General features: G+C 44.1%; 1 non-coding gene across 1 annotated transcript; it reads right to left on the bottom strand.

Moving 5' to 3' along the window:
• Positions 1-18,950: 18,950 nt before the first annotated feature.
• Positions 18,951-19,056, bottom strand: LOC141589444 (small nucleolar RNA R71). Its single transcript, XR_012520382.1, has one exon. It is a non-coding gene; the product is annotated as a small nucleolar RNA R71 (small nucleolar RNA).
• Positions 19,057-19,702: the final 646 nt, after the last annotated feature.

Here is a 19,702-nt window from a genome sequence, read left to right as displayed (position 1 = left end):
GTTTAATAATTCATATGTATATTAACCATCATCATTAACATGTTTAAATCGTCATAAAACCGACTTAAATCCCAAATAATCAATATTTGCGGGTTTTTCGTCATTAAATTCAATTCGAGTTTTAGAAATTCAATCCGTTCATGTTGGGTTTCTGGGATTCATTGTTGATATAGTTTTCACCTGTTTGTTCATTAATTCATCGTCAATTCATCATGTTTAGTTAATAATTCGTTTAGTTAGTTAGTTTAATTAATCATTCATTAACATCGACCCTTCACATAATTAATCCGTCTTATTTCCGTCTCATCCATGTTTTACTGTTTTATGACCTCAATCATATGTAAATAATCTGCTAATAACTTTTATCCGAGTCTAAAATCGTAATCAATCCATTAATTTACCAATTAACCTTAACGATTTGCAGTTCCGGCTTCACAGCCAGAACTCACCCTTGGAACAGACGCAGCAGCTGCTGCGCCTCTTCCAAAGGGCGCAGATCGCTCTGCGCTTTGTTCAGGATGAGTTCTGTCCCTGAACTCCTTTTCTGCCTTGACCTAGTTTAATTAGCTACGTATTAATCAACTAATATCTGTATTATCACCTTCTGTTCTGTCGTGTTTTATTCTTTTATTCCTTTTTCTCAAATCATCCGTTTTAAAGGTATTTTCGACATAAATCGCCTATTCTAATGTAATTATTGTAATTTTCATTATTGTAATTTATCGTTATCATATTCCTTTTATTGTTTGTATGCTTCACATGTAAATCAACCTTAAATCTCAACTTCGACCCAATTGTATGCTAAATTACATGTCAACCGACTTAGTCTAATTCTCACATGCTAGGATTAATCTATGGATGTTGCATTGAATGCATATAGCCGACGGTATATCAAGTACGAATAACTTCCCTAATCATTAGTAGAGGCCGCTATCGAGGCGGGCAGGATTAGGTGTTCGATCAAAAGAGCTTCCTAATACGTACCCTCACCCCTTACTCCAGATCTCCGTGAGCACCCGTGTTCATTGGCATCCACGAGAGTCATTCTAGACATAGAATGCTAAGGGTAACGATTGCTTAGTGTTCATGTCACTACTTTGTGTCTTGACATGACACGAGGTATTTGAACGGTTCCAATTTCCCATAAAAATTGGTGGCGACTCCATACAAAATGCAAACGCTTGTTTTCGAGCCCCTTCACCAAGCGCCCCCGTGGGCGGCCCGCTGTCCACAGTTTGGCGACTCACTGGGATAATACACTTACGTGTAGCCAAGGGTGAAACTTGAACAAGGTTAGGGAATAAGTTTGTACAAGACAATTGTCGGTTTTCATAACTCGGTCTTCCTAGACCGTTTATTCGGCCTTCCTAGGACCAACCCAACCCGTTCGACCAATCGTCCCGTCTAAACGGTCCTAATTCTTATTTGGGCCTAAGGATGGATAGCGATTGACGTCATCCATACCATGATGCTTACTCTTGTTTGTATCAAGGGCCTTCACTACTTGAGGAAATGGACTAGGAATCGGCCTTACTCTTGTTTGGCACGAGCCTCTCCACAGACTTCGGGTTTGATGGTTCGGTATGGCAACCCACCCTTTAAACCAAAACCCTTCTAAAAGCACTCAGCATCCCGTTATAATGCTTGTATAAATGTGTAAACCTTACATGATCACCATTTCAAAACAAATCTTGACGAATTTCCAAAAAATCAAAACCCAATTTCAAAACAAGAATTTCGAAATAGGGCCTTTAATTAGTGCAAAATCCGGTCAAAACTCTGTCTGTTTGTCGTGTCAAAATTCGGGCCACAAGCCCATTTCAAAACCTCACTTCGAGTCCACTCCTACAACTACACTGCAGTTGACTAGGAACACATTTTCAAAGACCTTGTCTTTCTTCAAAACTCACTCAACACAAGTGGCACACACCCACTTCATGAGTCAAAACTTTTCCTCTTTTAGCAAGTGTGATAGAATGGTCGATCGTGTTTTGATTCGTCGCCGATCTCTTATCCAGTTTCCAAGATGCCTGGGTCAAGTGATGAAACAAACCTCCAGCAAATTCAAGAGAGTAATGATCGAATCGTAGCCGCGATAGCCCAAATGCAAATTACCCAAGAACAAACCTATGACCGCCTTGAGCTTATCGAAGGCCGTATCTTTGATGTAGAGGGAAAGCTACCTCCCCCTAAAGGTGGAGTGCTACAATTTTCCGATGACGAATCTAAAGATGAGAATCCTGTCCTAGGAACAACCGGTGAGAAAAGACTCCAATACCTAGAGGAGCAATTGATGTACCTTAAGGGGGATGACATTTACAGGGAGAACAATCGTAAGTATGAAGCCGTCAATTCCAAATTGCCCACTAACTTTAGCATGACGGATATCCCTAAGTTTAAAGGACATGAGAACCCTTTGAACCACATCCGCGCCTTCAAGGACTACATGTCTATCAAAGGCATCAAACCCGAGATGTTCTTAAGGATCTTTCCTTCATCTCTTGACACCATCCCAAAGCAATGGTTCTACACTTTAGATCACAAAAAGGTCGCTACTTGGGAGGACGCCGCCATCGAGTTCTCGAAACAATACGTGGATAACGCCGAGATCCAAGTCAACATGCGCACTCTAGAGGTTCTTACCCAAAATGACAAGGAAGGATTCACCGACTTTCTAAGTAGGTGGAGGAAGACTAGTACCCAACTAGTTGAACGCCCGGATGAGGCTACTCTTGTAGAAAAGTTTGTGGACAATCTCAAGCCCATATATGCCAACCATTTGAGATATCAAAACATCAAGACCTTCAAGGACTTAACTGTACTAGGGACACGAATTGAAGACGACATCCGTAAAGGACTCTTGTCCAAAACGGTAGGTCGAGGATACCAAGGGTCCACGAGTCGTTCATACGGCTCTACTAGCAAGACCGACGAAGTTAACCTTCTCGAGCCATCCAAGAAAACTAGCCCACCAAGGAAGTTCACAAACCTTGGGGATACATACTCCAATGCTCTAAAAAGACTAATGAAGCAAGGTAAACTCCAACCCATTGGGCCTACTCCCGAACCTGAAAGGAAGTCCAAATTCTGGGATGAAAATTCCTACTGTGAATACCATAGGGGCAAAGGGCACGACACAGAAAAATGCTACAAATTGAAACATGTGCTTCAGGATATGATTGAATATGGTCGACTTCCAATTCCACCAGGAGGTAAGCCCAACAACACTCAGAATCCTCTTGGAGTTCTAGTGATTACAAGTGACGAATCTACCTTAGATTGCTCACATCTCATCTCTCCCACCGAAAATGAAATTCATGCAATTGAGAAAGAAAGACTCTACTCTACCATCTCCCCTACCATTTCCGACTTCATCACATGGGCAAGGAGTGTAGATAGGCAAGTGTGGGAACTAGAAAACATGGTAATGATCTTGCGCGATCCCAATGCAACACCTAAAGAACGCGTACCATTGATCTTCTCTCAAAATGCCACTATGCAAGAAGTAGTCGCCGTGGTCGATAAACTAGTCAATCAAATCATACGACTAGAAAGTGATATCATGAGAATGAGGGAACTAGCCGCAGTTAATGGGGTTTGGGCCGATGATGATGAAGACGAGTATCTCATCGAAAACTCCTTAGTTAAGGAAATAGTCCAAAATGGTGAAGACCAAGATGTGGATCACCTAACTCGTTCGGGTCGCCCATATCAAAACACCACTCAAAACGGTCCAACCAATGCCATCACACCAAATGACAACGAAGACGACCCCACTGATCATTTGCTCAAGCAATTACAGAAAACCAAGGCTGATCTTTCAGTCTGGCAACTAGTGGCAAGCTCATTTCCGCATCGCCAAGCTTTACTGCAAGCTTTGGCCAAATTGAATGTAGCGCATAACTCTACTCCCGAAGATGTAGTCAACTTGGTCTTCCAAGAATCACCGAAGCTAAGTAATCCTATTACTTTCTCAGATGAAGACCTGCCACCTTTTGGCGCTAGTCACAACCTTGCTCTATACATCACCGTCATTTGTCTAAAGAAGAATGTGCCAATGACTTTGGTAGATGATGGCTCATGATCAACGTCATACCCCTCAAAACGGCATATAAACTAGGCATGAAAGAGTCGGATTGGACTCCCACCAATCAAGGTGTACGTGCATATGACGGTACACGACGAAAAGTGGTAGGACTTGCTAACCTAACCATAGCAACGGGACCAATCGAACGAAAGGTTAACTTCCAAATAGTAGACATCGAAGCTTCATTTAACATACTTCTGGGAAGGCCTTGGATTCACGCTTCCAAAGCAGTAACATCCACCCTTCACCAAAAGATCAAGATCCCACTCAATGGCAAAGTTGTGACGATCACTTCGTCGCCTATCAAAGCAATAATTGAGAAGCAATCAAACAATCAAGTCCTTGCGGATCCCATATACGAACTTGGGGGCTTCCAAAGTGTAAATGTCATAGAAAGTGAGTTGGCACCCTTATACTATAATCCCTACTCTAACTTGGTGGTCAACCACATACTCAAAAATCAGGGATACTTCCCTGGAATGCCTTTGAACCCAATTCGGAAGAACACCTTCGCGCCATACAAGAAAGGCAACTCATCGAGAATACCACTTGGACTAGGTACAAACCCACTTGTGAAGAAGTTCTCGAAATGCTTGCCCAAGTCCAAAATCGCAAGTATGTAGGAGTCCAAATGAGGCCATATCTCCCCACCTTAAATGGATACTTCGTTCAAGAAGGAAGTTCAGAACTCTTTCATGGATTTCCCGAACCTTGGCATTACCTCGAGAGGAAGTTAGCCGGAATCGAGATCTTTCACGATTGCTACTTCATCCCTCCAGAAACGGTTCCTACCGTCAAAACCCATCAAGCACCTTGCTTAGACGAGCAAGCTGTGAGCCTCCTGTTTGGAGAGGACCGACTTGTTAAGGCCGCGCAGGATGAGATCATTAGTACGATACTTCAAGACGATCGCTTCAACCCCACCGCATTGATCACAGAAATCGACACAAAGCAAAGCGAGAAAGGATGGAGAAAATCAATCAAATGGACCAACAATCAAGGAAGACTCTTCAAGCTCACCACTTGAGAAGGAGAGATGTTCAAAGGAGAACCAGAAGACGACGAGTTCGAATCGGAGTCGGAGTCGGAGTCGAGTCGAGTCTAGAGAAGTCATTAGAGAGTCTACTCTGTCGTCATCCCCACTCCCTTCGTTTCTCCTAGCTTATTTTCAAGTAGCCCACGTAGTTCGGGAAATGCCCCAATTCTTTGTCCTTTACCGCCACCATGACCATGGATCGGTTGGCTTCTTTGTTTCAACTTTACTCGAATCTTAATATGAATAAATCGGGTTCTGCTTACTCTTTGCGTTATCTTGAGTGCAATTCTGTTTATGATGATGCTGAGGATGACCAAGACCCAGACTTGACCGAAATACCTCCCTACGTAGCCAAAGAAATACTACGGGAAGGGGAAGGGGACTGTAATTGAGGACACCGAACCCATCAATGTAGGAACCGAACTAGAACCCAAAGAACTTAGGATAGGGACTACCTTGAGCTCTACCGAACGAGCCGACCTCATAGACCTCCTAAATGAATTCAAAGACGTTTTCGCTTGGTCCTACAAAGACATGCCAGGGATCGACAGGGATATCGCCGAACATAGGATTCCGATTAAGCCAGGTTTCAAACCTGTGAAACAGAAGCTTGACGAATGAGAACAGAATGGGCTCTAAAGATTAAGGAAGAAGTTGACAAACAATTCAAAGCCGGGTTCATCAAAGTTTCCGAGTATTACATTTGGGTAGCTAACATAGTACCCGTACCCAAAAAGGATGGGAGAATCCGAGTTTGTGTTGACTTTAGGGACTTGAACAAAGCAAGCCCAAAAGATGACTTCCCTCTACCTCGCATCGACATATTAGTGGACAATACTGCAGACCACGCATTACTATCCTTCATGGATGGATATGCGGGTTATAACCAAATCAAAATGGCCATGGAAGACATGCATAAAACCGCGTTCGTCACCCAATGGGGAACCTATTGCTATACAGTAATGCCATTCGGATTGATCAACGCCGGAGCCACATACCAACGCACCGCGACTACACTCCTACATGACATGATGCATAAAGAAGTCGAGGTATATGTAGATGACATGATCGTCAAATCCAAGGAAAGAGAGGGACATATTGCGAACCTTCGCAAGTTCTTCGCAAGGCTACGGAAGTACAACATGAGACTCAACCCTCAAAAGTGCACATTTGGGGTGACATCCGGCAAACTCCTAGGATACGTCGTTAGCCAACGAGGCATAGAAATAGATCCTTCCAAAATCAAAGCTCTGATCGAAATGCCACAACCTCAAACAGAAAAGGAAGTCAGGGGATTCCTGGGAAAAGTGCAATACATAAGTCGATTCATATCGAAACTTACGATGATTTGCGAGCCTATCTTCAAAAAACTCAAGAAAACAGACCACACCATGTGGGACGATGATTGTCAAAAGGCGTTCGACAGAATCAAGGAGATATTGGCTAAACCACCAGTGCTCATGCCACCACAACAAGATCAACCTCTTGGTTTATATCTCACGGTAACCGAAACCGCCATGGGTGCCATGTTAGCTCAAACCGTAGGAAGTGAAGAAAGAGCTATTTACTACCTAAGTAAGAAGTTCTTGGAATACGAGTGCAAATACTCACAACTCGAAAAAACATGCCTCGCTCTTGTGTGGGCAACAAAGAAGCTACGTCACTACATGCTTAGCTACTCCGTCAAGATATTCTCCAAAATGGATCCAGTCAAATACCTCTTCGAGAAACCCGTCCTCAACGGACGCCTGGCAAGATGGACCATGATGCTCTCGGAATTTGACCTCAAATATGTGCCACTGAAAGTTATAAAGGGTCGCGCCGTCGCTGAATTCTTCGCAGAAAATCCCATCAACGACGCACAAACTATAGATACTTGGTCATTTCCCGACGAGGATATACTTCAAACAGATGTAGACTCCTGGGACCTATACTTTGATGGAGCATCAAACCTAAGAGGATTTGGGATAGGAGTGTTGCTCATTTCTCCTGAAGGTGAGCATACACCGATTGCTGTCAAACTCGACTTCGAGGTGACGAACAACGCCGCAGAGTATGAGGCTTGTCTAATTGGACTACAAGCGGCAGTAAGCTTAGGCATCAAAAACCTCCGAGTGCACGGGGATTCATCACTGATCATCAACCAAGTTACGGGATCCTGGAAAATCCGAAGTGAAAGCCTAGCACCCTATCAGGCTAGGATAGACCAAGTCGCTCAATTCTTTGATCACGTAACCTGCTTACACCTACCTCGAGAAGAAAATCAATTTGCAGACGCTCTTGCGAAACTTGCATCTTTGATAAAAATGCCAGATTACATGATGGAAATGCCTTTGTGTATCGAACGACGGTCGGAGCCGGCTTATGTCCATCAAATTACCGATGAAGAAGAAATCGCACAGGAACCCTGGTTCCAAGCAATCCTGAATTTCAAACTCAATGGCACCTATCCACCAGATATGAACAAAAGGGGACAACGCGCTATACGCCTACTAGCTTCCCAATACATCCTAATACAAGGAGAATTGTACAAAAGAACACCTCTTGGTGTAGTCCTACGTTGCCTTGATCATTCACAGGCACGAAAAGTGATGGAAGAAGTCCACGACGGAGAATGCGGTCCTCACATGAGTGGACCTATGATGGCAAAGAAAATCACACGTCTAGGGTACTATTAGACCACAATGGAATCGGATTGCATCAAATATGTGAGACATTGCCACAACTGTCAAATCTTCGGGAACGTACAACATGTCCCTCCTTCGTTGCTCTATACGATGACATCTCCTTGGCCATTCTCCGCATGGGGAATTGACATAATTGGGAAAATAACCCCCGGTAGGAACAGGAGGTCACTGTTTCATCCTAGTAGCAATTGACTACTTCACCAAGTGGGTAGAAGCGGCTTCCTACACCGCTCTTACGGCCAAAAACGTAGCCAAATTCATACAGAATAACATCATCTGCCGATATGGTTGCCCACATGAAATCATTAGCGATAATGGGTCCCACTTCCAAGCCGAAACCGAACAATTGCTAGCCAAGTACAAGATCAAGCATCATCACTCCTCGCCCTATCGACCACAGACTAACGGCGCGGTAGAGGCGGCTAACAAAAATGTCGTCACGATCCTCAAGAAAATGACTGACAATTATAGAGATTGGCCAAGCAAAATACCCTTCGCTTTGTGGGGATATCGTACATCAGTCAGGACGCCCACTGGGGCTACCCCTTTCTATTTGACTTACGGCATGGAAGCCGTACAACCAGTCGAGCTAGAAATACCATCCTTGCGTATTCTGCTAGAAAGTCAAATCCCGGAAGCCGATTGGAAAAGGGATAGATATGAAGAACTCATCCTCCTGGATGAACGTAGGCTACGTGCCTTACATAATGTCCAAACATATCAAGCACGTATCAAACGAGCTTTCAACAAAAGGGTTAGGCCAAGAAACATCAAAGAAGGAGACTTAGTACTCAAATCGGTTAGAGCTCTTTTACCTGTCGACCCGAGGGGAAAATTCAAACCTAATTGGGCCGGACCATATCTAGTCAGATCAATACTCCCAGGGGGTGCGGTTAGAATCACAGACCTAGATGGGAATGAGTTTTCAAACCCCACAAATCTCGACCAACTGAAACGATACTATGCCTAGAATAGGAACAAAAACGCGCCTCGCGTAAACCTAAGTGTCGCTCTTGTGGCACTAAATAAACGGCCCCTGGCCCATTTGAATGTCACTATGCTCTTGCATCTTGGCAAACTCGTCATCCTCATATCATCAAACAAACTAAATTCGCACCTCCCGAGTAAGCAAAAGCTCATGCTTATTTTCTATGTTCATTACAAGCTCTTGCTTCGAACAATTATTCTTTTACATTTACTCGAACTACGCGCAAGGGTTTGATTTCGCTTTCTCTAAGTGAATACGTAGGCAATCCTTCACGGGATTCAACCCACCATTATATTTAAAATGTAAATAGAAGGACATTTGCATTGCATATGAAATTCGACAAGAATAATTAAAGAAAATCACAACGGTTTCATAACCATTTAACCTTTTTATTTCATTCAATTTCTAACAATAATAATACGACAAATAATAAAAATAGATCAGGCTAGGATTCTAAAAATCCCTCCTTTCTTATTACAACAACAATAATAATAATTAAATAATAAATAAGACTTGGGCTATTCCTCCATCTTTCCCTTGCCCTTGTCGTTCTTGTCATATTTCTTGTCACGACCTCGAGCCGGGCGCTCTTGCACCACTTCAGACCTAATCACCAACGGTCTTTCTCGAGGCCTGACTCTTCCATTCTTGCCAACCACCATCTCTGCGACAGGAGTAGTCTTCGATTTCTTGGAAGGATGAATGACTTGAAACCCGGCTTCTTCTTCTCCTTCTGTCAGATGCTTCTCCTTCTCTTTCTCTCCCTCGCGCACCTTGTAGTCAACGGGCTCGCGCTTCCTCAGTCTTTCGCGCTCTTCCGAAGTTGCAGCCTTCCTCCACCTCAGATAAGAGTCCGACACCCACAAGGCATTGGAGGAGAAGTTCAAGAACCACATGTTTCTTTGGGCCCATTTCATAGCCCACTCTCTTGGCTTTCGTAGTAAGCGCCATAGCGATCTGCGGAACGGTGTCAAGCCTAGGGATCATCTGCTTCAACCCAACTTGCCTCATCAATCTCTCAGGGAAGATGCATATCATAAACTCCAATCCAGGAATGCGCACGAACCTAGTAGGATCCAAAGAAGACACCCCAGTGACAGACTTGAGGTGCCACCACGGAACGACCCACCTGATCAGCGGGCCATCATCATTCTTCAGCTTGTTCTTCCAATAATCGCAGACCCGGGTGAAGTCCACCATGTACAGCCGTGTCCTCATCGAAATCATGCGGGCATGATAGGAAAGTGCATGAACTGGGGGCTCGAGCAGTCGGAGCCGTTCCATAAGCCAAACCTACCAAAAAACAGGCATTAGACATAAAAAAAAAAGAAAAAAAAAACGAAAAAAAAAAAAAAAAAAAACGAAAAAAAAAAAAAAAAAAAAAAAAAAAAAGAAAAAAAAACAAAAAAAAAGAAAGAAAGGTGTCTTTTACCTGTAGGATAACGGGACTCCCCAAAAATGGAAGATCGCGGTTGGATTTCCTATTATCCAAGCCCAAGATGATCTCCCCTAGGCATAGACAAGCTGGGCTCCTGCGCAGCTCCATTTGCTCAATAAGACCCAATAGACGGGGATCACCTCTCAAATCTTCATCAACATGTCCCTGAAAGACATACACATGCAGCAAACAGAAGCCAAATGCTCTCCTCCTAGCAACATAAGAAACAGTAGGGTCGGCCCTGTTGATGAATCGGTCTACAAAGTCCAACATTCTCACGCCTTTCGGGGTAACTAAGCGATCCACCTCCAGTCTAGTAAGTCCAAGCAAATCTCTAAACTTGCTCTTATACCCTTGAGCAGTAGAAGGGATAGCAGGTAAATGTTCGGGATCCCACCCGCCAATAGCAGCAATTTCCTCCGGAAAAGGACAAATATCACCTCCTGGGAACGCAAAAACATGATAATTTGGGTCCCAATAATCAAGGCAAGCATCCAAGAACGGTTTTACAACCTTAATGAGTTTCAAACTCAATAAAGACCCAAGGTTATAAGCACCCATATCGTGTTTCTCAATGTTCGAAAACTCATTAGTCCATTCCTTCAAGCGAATCTCCAAAGTATTCATGATGATAATTTTCTCTTGAAAATTTATTGGGAGTTTTTATGTGTGAATCGACGAAGAAGAGACGGAAGAATTATATGATTTAAAGCTTCGTCGACGCTTCTATTTATACTAATTCTTTGTTTCAAAAATCCGTCGAACCGACACTGCTTGGGAACAGGCGCGGCACCTTGCGCCTCTTCAAAGGGACGCACTCATCTGCGCCTCTTCCCCAGACCTCACTTCTGTGATTTCCGCGTTTGGATCTTTCCTAATTCTATAAACGAATAATTTCCTATTCCTACGGGATTTTATTTTGGTAAATCCGAGAAATTTACCATGCTTCAGGTTTCCTTAATCCGCGGGCACGCATTTCGAGGCGACATCGACATTTTCCGCCATTTTTCTCACACCTTTATATTTAGTTTTCATTTTAATTCTTTTTTTATTTCAACATTTACTTAGTCATTTCATTTTCTTAATTTCTATTTTTTCCATTTTCTAACTTATAGATTTCTCTTTTTCTTTTTTTTTCAGGGGTAACCCTCCCTACCGTCCGGTCATTTCCGGCAAAATTTTTGTAATGCGTCCTTTCGAGTCTCATTTTGCACTAATTAAAGGCCCTATGTGAATATAAAAATGTATGCATTGCGTGATTTTCTATGTAAATTCCGGCAGCATGACGGCGTAAACCGTTGTCTACCAAACCTGTTCAAAAGCTAACCTGCAGGTACAAACAACACAACCCAGCAGCAAAAGGCACTCAGGCCGTCGTATATACAACAAAAAAGCAAATGTACAAGCAACCGGGGCTTCGCCCAAACAGTCCAAATGTGCAAGTAAGCGGGGCTTCGCCCCAAACAATTTCAAAAGTCCGAGTAACCGGGGCTTGCGCCCCAAACAAGTCCAAAAATGTTCAAAATCAAGTCTACAAAACCACGCGGACTACTGCTGGGCACCCTCGGCTCGGCAACCCTCGCCATAAGAGCGGCAATCTCGGCGTCCCGAAACTCGAGCTCCCTCGACAAACGAGCCGTCTCCTCCCGAGACTGGGCCAACTCTCGCTCCAGCTCGCGGTCACCCTGTGGACAACAAGAAATTGGCTCATGTCAATCAATTCAAACAAAACTAAAAAAACCAAAGATCAAGGAAAAAACAAATGAGGTTCATACCTGACGACCTCGACCACCGATGAGTGCCTCGATGGCGGTAGCTCGTAGCCGGTTGGCCACCCTCCATAGTGCCACAAACCGAGATGGCGCGACCTGCATTTCAAAAGAATTCTCAGTAAATTGAACAAATTCAATCAAATGTGTTCTTACACGAAAACTATGTAAAATGGGAACTCACCCTCGAATCGGATTTGATCATCCAGGCCGGCAAGATCCGTCACGGCCCACGTCAAAGTCACGCGGCTCGGAGATCGTCGTCCTCCCGAGCGTCGGTGTACTCAAGGGTCTCGGGGTACTCCGGGGGCTCGATGCCCGCCGCCTCAACCTCCTGCAAAGACAAATGGCCCTCGTTAATCGATGATCTTTCGTCGCAATTCTCGAAAATCAAAATCCAACAAGAAAACAAAAGATACTCACCACTACCGGCCAATACGCCAACCTCCCGTAAAGGAACGCCGAGTAATCCTCGTCAGGGAGAAGAAGGTCGTCGCCACTAGCACCGCCCAAGTCCGCCTCCCTCTCGGCCTCGAAGGCTCCTAAACATCGTCCTAGGAGGATCGACGGGAACCGTCAACGCGCCCGAAAGCACTGACAAGCTAACCGCTCGCCCAGATACCACACAGGACCCATCGACGTCCACAACAACAGCCGACTCGAGCTCCTAGGTCGAAGGACCTCAGCGACAAAAGGAGGCGCTCCAGCGTACTCCGCCCAAGGTCTGGGCACCCACTGCGATAAAATAAAGGCAAAGGTCATTCCTATGATCAATTTAAAACAAAGTATAAGAAGGTGTGAATGAATACAAATGGGATACTCACGCTGCTCAGCTGAAGAGCGTTCACATCCCGCCGGTAGACATTGTGAGAAGAACGCTTGCTCTTCGTCCGGCACATGACCCAATCCCTCACCACGGGGTAGGCCCTCTCCAACGGCTCCGTCCTCTTGGGCGCGAGGTCCGGAAAGTAAGAGTACACCCACGCCTGTAAAACAGAATAGTCAATGACGATCTTTCGATCTTTGATAAAAGAAAGGAATTTACTTTGGTCTAAAGGAGGGTTCATACCTCCAACAGTAGCCCAGGTCCGACAGCGCCAGGAGAAGTCCCCTTCTCCATCAACTCCGGACGAACCATGGCCCTCATAAAGCGGATGAGGACCGCAAAACCAATGATGACCGGTCCCAACGCCCTAGGGAACTCGGGTCGAAAGAAAGGGGAGAAGCCGTCGTGACCTCTCACCCTTGTCTCCGAGGTAAATCGAAGACAAGAACCACCAAAGCCACAGACGAGCCCTGCTCACCAGCTGTACGGGGAGGAGGAGTCGTCTCCCTCCCATCGATCACCACCGATGCCGGGGTCTTCCCCGCAAAGTAATCTCGAACGTAGGTACTGGGTACCAAACCCGGCACCGCAACAGCCTTCGGCGACAAGTTCCAGCCGATCAACCTCCTCGCCTCGGCCGAATCCGCCCTCATGCCAGTCTCCGGCCACACCATCTCCTCGGTCCCGCATGGCAGACCAGAAATCATGCCGTAGTCCTCCAAGGTGACTCCCACCTCACCAAAAGGCAGGTGAAACGTGGAAGTCGTATCCCAAAATCGATCCAAGAAAGCGCGGACCAGGCTAAGGTTGGCCCGAAACTTCCTCTTCACGATATCCCTCCAGACCTGAACCAGAGGACCGAACGCTCCACGCTCGATCATGGCCCTCTCCTCCTCCGACAGCCGCTCGTAATGCTCCATCGCCGTCGTATACCCCGAGAACGACCGGATGTTCCCGGCCTCCTATTATGATTCGAAATAAAGCTATCTTTAGTTTTGAGTAAATTTGAAAGAAATTTGAACAAAAATAGAAAAGGATAGGTAATGAGTTAGGGAATTCCTATTTACCAAGCTCTTCACCGTCCTGTAGGACAAGTGGCCCTCTGCAGCCCACACGAGGTGCCTACTCTCCCGAGTCTCAGCCCACGCAGGAGCACCTCTCAGCTGACGACCTCCTCGTCCGAGGTGGGCCCGTCTCGGAATCTCCTCCTCCTCAGCAGCCTCCTCCTCGGGAACCTCGTCCGCAGCAGCCATCACCGCAGCGGTGAAGGCCTGCTCTAGCGCCTCCTCAACAACAGCGGCGTCTATGTCCATGGGATCTCTCCCAGAAGTAGAAGCATCGTCACCTGCAAACATTAAAGCAAATCCAGGCCGCATCATATGACGACAAGCCTTTGTTAAGAAGTTTTCGAGCCTTCAAGGCCCCGGAATTCCCCATTTCTGGCCATCCTTGGCCATATTCCCACCAATTCAATCACTCATGTGATGAATTGAGTCAAGTCAAGACAAAGTCAAGGCCTAGTCTCGGGTTCGAGTCGAAAATTCGGCAGCATTTCGCTATAAATGGCGGTTATGCCCTAGAAAAGTGTCCTGAAAAAGTTGTCACAAACCAAACTTCCAAGATGGTAGAAAGTTTACCCATCATCCAAGGGTCCCAGATATCAAGTTTCATCACAAATGGGCAATCCTAAGGCCATTTTCGAAGTAATTTACAATCTAGCTGTGAAACCGTCTCAAAATTCGATCAAGGGCTCAAAACTCGATGAAAATTCAAAGTAAATACATGGTTATGTTCCTAACATAACCTATTATCCATTTCTAGCATCAATTTGGCAAGACAAATCCATTTGGGGGAAAAGCCCCAAATTTTCGATCAAAAGGGTCGAAAACCCTAATGTTCGCGGCTCAAAATTCGACAAATGTGAAAGATTAATGCAAGATTAAAACACATACCTCGATTAGTCATGTTTTAAGCAAGCTTTTGAATCCAACCTCGACGAAAATGGTGAAGATTTGAGAGAGAATGGAGTGATTTATGTTTCGAATAAAATGAACATAAACCTTCTGACTTTCGCGTTTTTACGCAGAATTGCCAAATTGGGGAAAAGACGCAGCTCTTACTGCGCCTCTTCCTTTGTTTCCCTCCTGGCGGATTTTCAAAAATCCGTTATGAGTTCGTTATTCGTGGCCCATCTTTGGTGCGCCTCTTCCTCGATGACATTCAATCATTTTGGTCCGTTTCGACGATTTCCTTTCGTTCCGGCCCACGTTTTATCCAGCGCGACAATATTTCGCAGTATCGTCCGAATTCATTTTATCCCGCGCAGCAGTATTTCGCAGTATTGCTCAATTTTTATGCCCAGCGCAGTAGTATTTTGCAGTACTGCTCACTCAAGACTTTCTTTCACGACGATCAAGATGTTCCTGGTCGTCTGTCCCCAGCGCAGTAGTATTTTGCAGTACTGCTCACTCAAGGTTTCCCCTACGACGATCAAGATGTTCCTAGTCGTCGACATATGCTCCAACCCAAAGTTCGCTTGAGGCCAACGCAAGCAGATTCAACCTCCAAATTTCGCCAGAGTTCGTTTGAGACCGACGCAAGCGGATCCCCAGCAGTTTCTACCGACGTCCTGCGGTTTTCAATATCTCTTGTTCCCCGCGAAGTTCGATTAAATCTCAGGTATGATCTCTTCTTATGGCTGGCGAGCTTCCTTACGTAGTCTAATGGACTTTAAACGACCCTCCCCGATAGTCGACAGACTCTAAAATGTTCCCGACGATAGGTCCTTGGCTCAGACCCCTTGAGCCGCCTCGCGTCGCCATAGTCGTCAGGTTGTAATCTTCGATTGACCTGATGGCTATACTTTGACTTTCGCCTTGTCCAAGCCTCAGTCAAAGTGGGGGCTCTGTAGACACCTCGTTTCTGCACCCCTCGCAAACCACCCGGTGATGATTGGGCCGCATGTTTGGTACGCGGAACGATTTGTGACAGTTCGTAAGATTATCGTTAAGTGATTGCTCAAATATTAATGTCAACCTCTTAGTTGTCATCTTCGTGCCGATACGGTCGTTTTGGCAGTAATTAGAGTACATTCGGAGTCCGGGTCAAAAACCGTCTCCATTTTCTGATAACTGTTAAATCCCGAGTCGAATGTTCGGAATGTTCGGATATTTCTATTCCATATTTCTCAAATTTTATCTTTTGGCAAATAATATCCCGTAATATTCATAAGATAATCGAATTATTTCCGTCCTACCATAACTCAAACGCGGAAATCTTTCTTAAGCAGGAGGAAACCTCCTGGGAATAGACGCAGCAGGTGCTGCGCCTCTTCTAAGAGACGCAGTGGCTGCTGCGCCTCTTCCCAGGCCCTTCTTTGCATGATTTACGTATCTTTTTCATATCTTTCCGAGATTCACTTCCAAAAAGTCTCCGAAACCCTATTCCTTCACGTGATTAGTATAAATAGGAGCTTTCGTTCCTCATATTTCTCACGCGAGTGTCCGCCCTTCTCTTCTCCCTTTGCATTCTAGACTTCGTTCTTACTAATTGGCGCCTACGTGCTTGGACTTCCGACCACGTAAGCTCGGATCTTTCCGGGTACCAGCCTCTCCGTTGCATGACCGACCAATTTGACCACTACACTCAATCAATCTATTTAATTAATCAATCGTTTTCCTCTTTCGAGGGCACTCTTTCCTTGCATTCGCGTCGAGCATCACTAATCGATCTTCTTAGTTCTTCTCGTTCCGTCAACATGTAAGTCTGAGGGTGTATTAACCTCTCTTTTATTTATTGTATTTTATTATTGTATAACAATTGTAAGGTTTATGTCGAAAGTACCCCATTAAAACCGATTTCTAAAACCGTCTTTAAAACCTTTTTTTTTTTTTGCGGATTTCCGGAGATGACGTCGAGAAAAGACGCAGCAACCGCTGCGCCTCTTCGAAGGAGCGCAGCACCTGCTGCGCCTCTTCGTGAGGCTGCCGCAGTTCCTGCTTCTTTTCTTCTTCCTCCGTCCTCTGTAATTCGTCTCAAATTTATTTCTTTTGTTTTGTTCGTCTGTTAATTCGTTCACATGATAGTTTAATAATTCATATGTATATTAACCATCATCATTAACATGTTTAAATCGTCATAAAACCGACTTAAATCCCAAATAATCAATATTTGCGGGTTTTTCGTCATTAAATTCAATTCGAGTTTTAGAAATTCAATCCGTTCATGTTGGGTTTCTGGGATTCATTGTTGATATAGTTTTCACCTGTTTGTTCATTAATTCATCGTCAATTCATCATGTTTAGTTAATAATTCGTTTAGTTAGTTAGTTTAATTAATCATTCATTAACATCGACCCTTCACATAATTAATCCGTCTTATTTCCGTCTCATCCATGTTTTACTGTTTTATGACCTCAATCATATGTAAATAATCTGCTAATAACTTTTATCCGAGTCTAAAATCGTAATCAATCCATTAATTTACCAATTAACCTTAACGATTTGCAGTTCCGGCTTCACAGCCAGAACTCACCCTTGGAAGGACGCGCAAAGTGTTCGCGCGCTCTTCCAAAGGGCGCGATCTTTCTTGCGCTGTTCAGGATGAGTTCGTCCCGAACTCCTTTTCGCCTTGACCTAGTTTAATTAGCTACGTATTAATCAACTAATATCTGTATTATCACCTTCTGTTCTGTCGTGTTTTATTCTTTTATTCCTTTTTCTCAAATCATCCGTTTTAAAGGTATTTTCGACATAAATCGCCTATTCTAATGTAATTATTGTAATTTTCATTATTGTAATTTATCGTTATCATATTCCTTTTATTGTTTGTATGCTTCACATGTAAATCAACCTTAAATCTCAACTTCGACCCAATTGTATGCTAAATTACATGTCAACCGACTTAGTCTAATTCTCACATGCTAGGATTAATCTATGGATGTTGCATTGCATGCATATAGCCGACGGTATATCAAGTACGAATAACTTCCCTAATCATTAGTAGAGGCCGCTATCGAGGCGGGCGGGATTAGGTGTTCGATCAAAAGAGCTTCCTAATACGTACCCTCACCCCTTACTCCAGATCTCCGTGAGCACCCGTGTTCATTGGCATCCACGAGAGTCATTCTAGACATAGAATGCTAAGGGTAACGATTGCTTAGTGTTCATGTCACTACTTTGTGTCTTGACATGACACGAGGTATTCGAACGGTTCCAATTTCCCATAAAAATTGGTGGCGACTCCATACAAAATGCAAACGCTTGTTTTCGAGCCCCTTCACCAAGCGCCCCCGTGGGCGGCCCGCTGTCCACAAGAGTTGTTTGTGAAGTTATAAATATTGTTCTGATCTAGGTGCTCCTAACGACAAGTAACCGAAATCTAAGCTCAAAGCGGACCGACCAAAAATGGCGTTGTTGCCGGGTACGGTGTTAACTTGATTTGATTTTCTTTGATTGTTATTGGTTGTGTCTTTCTTTGCCTTGGGGAAGTAAAACTCCTCAAGGTTTGTTCTAATTGTTTTCGAGTTGTTTGATATTTTGCATGTCTAGAAGATCACAAGGTAACTTGTTACCCATTGATCACGAAATTGAAAGGACTTTGACAACCAATAGAAGACTTGCTAGAAATACTTTGAGAGGTATTGGTGAGCTTGTAGATATTCAACCAAACACTATTGAGTTCATCAACCCTTTTGCAAGAGAAGGTGAAAAGAACCCAACATAAAATCAACCACACAATCACCCCATAATGCCTAAGTTTTCATCACATTCCGTACCAACCGAGGAGAACCTACCCAATGGTACTCCCACACCACAACACTTAACCGAAAATTTCATTGCAAAATCCGCATTATCTAATTAGTCGAAAGAATCCAATTTGGGGGGATGCCTAGTGAAGACCCTCATTCCCACATGGAGACTTTTTGTGACTATTGTGATGCAATTTCACAAACCGGAGTAACTCAAGACCAAATTCGATGGGTATTATTTCCTTTTTCTCTAATTGGTACCGTGAAACACTGGTTGAAGAGCCTTGATAAGGCTACTCTTGGAATTGACTCTTGGAAGAAGTTGGCTCTAGCTTTCTACAAACAATTCTACCCTCCGGAAAAGACTAACATGCTAAGAGCTCAAATTACGGGTTTTAAGCAAAGGGACGAAGAATCTTTGTATGAATCTTGGGAGCTATTCAAAGGAATTTGTCGCTCATGTCCTCATCATGCACTTAGCAAGTGGTTCTTGGTACAACAATTTTGGAATGGTCTTTATGAAGACTCAAGATACATTCTCAACATGGGATCAAATGGTATGTTCACCGAAGTTGACGATAATCAAACTTGGAACAAGATTGAGGAAATAACGGTTCATAATTCACAATATAGTAGACCTCGCAAGGCTACTAGAGGAGGAAAGCATGAAGTGGACTTTATTACTCAATTGGGTGCTCAACTTAGTGCTCATATTGATACCATCAACTTAAAGTTTGATAAGGCTATGGCTAAGCTTGAAGAAGCCTCAAAATCACCAAAGCATCATGTTAATGCCATGGTGGCATCTTCATCAATCCCAAGTGGGATATGTGAGAATTGTGGAACTTTGGGACATGACCAAAGTGAATGTAGGGGAACAAATGAGCAAGTGAATGCTTTTTAAGCATACAAAAGTGGTACCCCTTATTCCAACTATTACAATGAAAACACCAAATTCCACTCAAATCTCTCATACAAAAGCCAAAATGTTCAAAACCCTCAACCAACATACACCCCACCTCCCATGAGAAACCAAAATCAAAGACCCTTTTACAACCAAAACCAAGGTTATCAAAATCAAACTCCATACAATCAACAAAATGACCAAGGTTTTGATGTTAA

The sequence above is a fragment of the Silene latifolia genome, chromosome 6, assembly GCF_048544455.1.
Source record: "Silene latifolia isolate original U9 population chromosome 6, ASM4854445v1, whole genome shotgun sequence".
Taxonomy (NCBI): domain Eukaryota; kingdom Viridiplantae; phylum Streptophyta; class Magnoliopsida; order Caryophyllales; family Caryophyllaceae; genus Silene; species Silene latifolia.
This window is presented reverse-complemented; position numbering and strand designations above follow the sequence as displayed.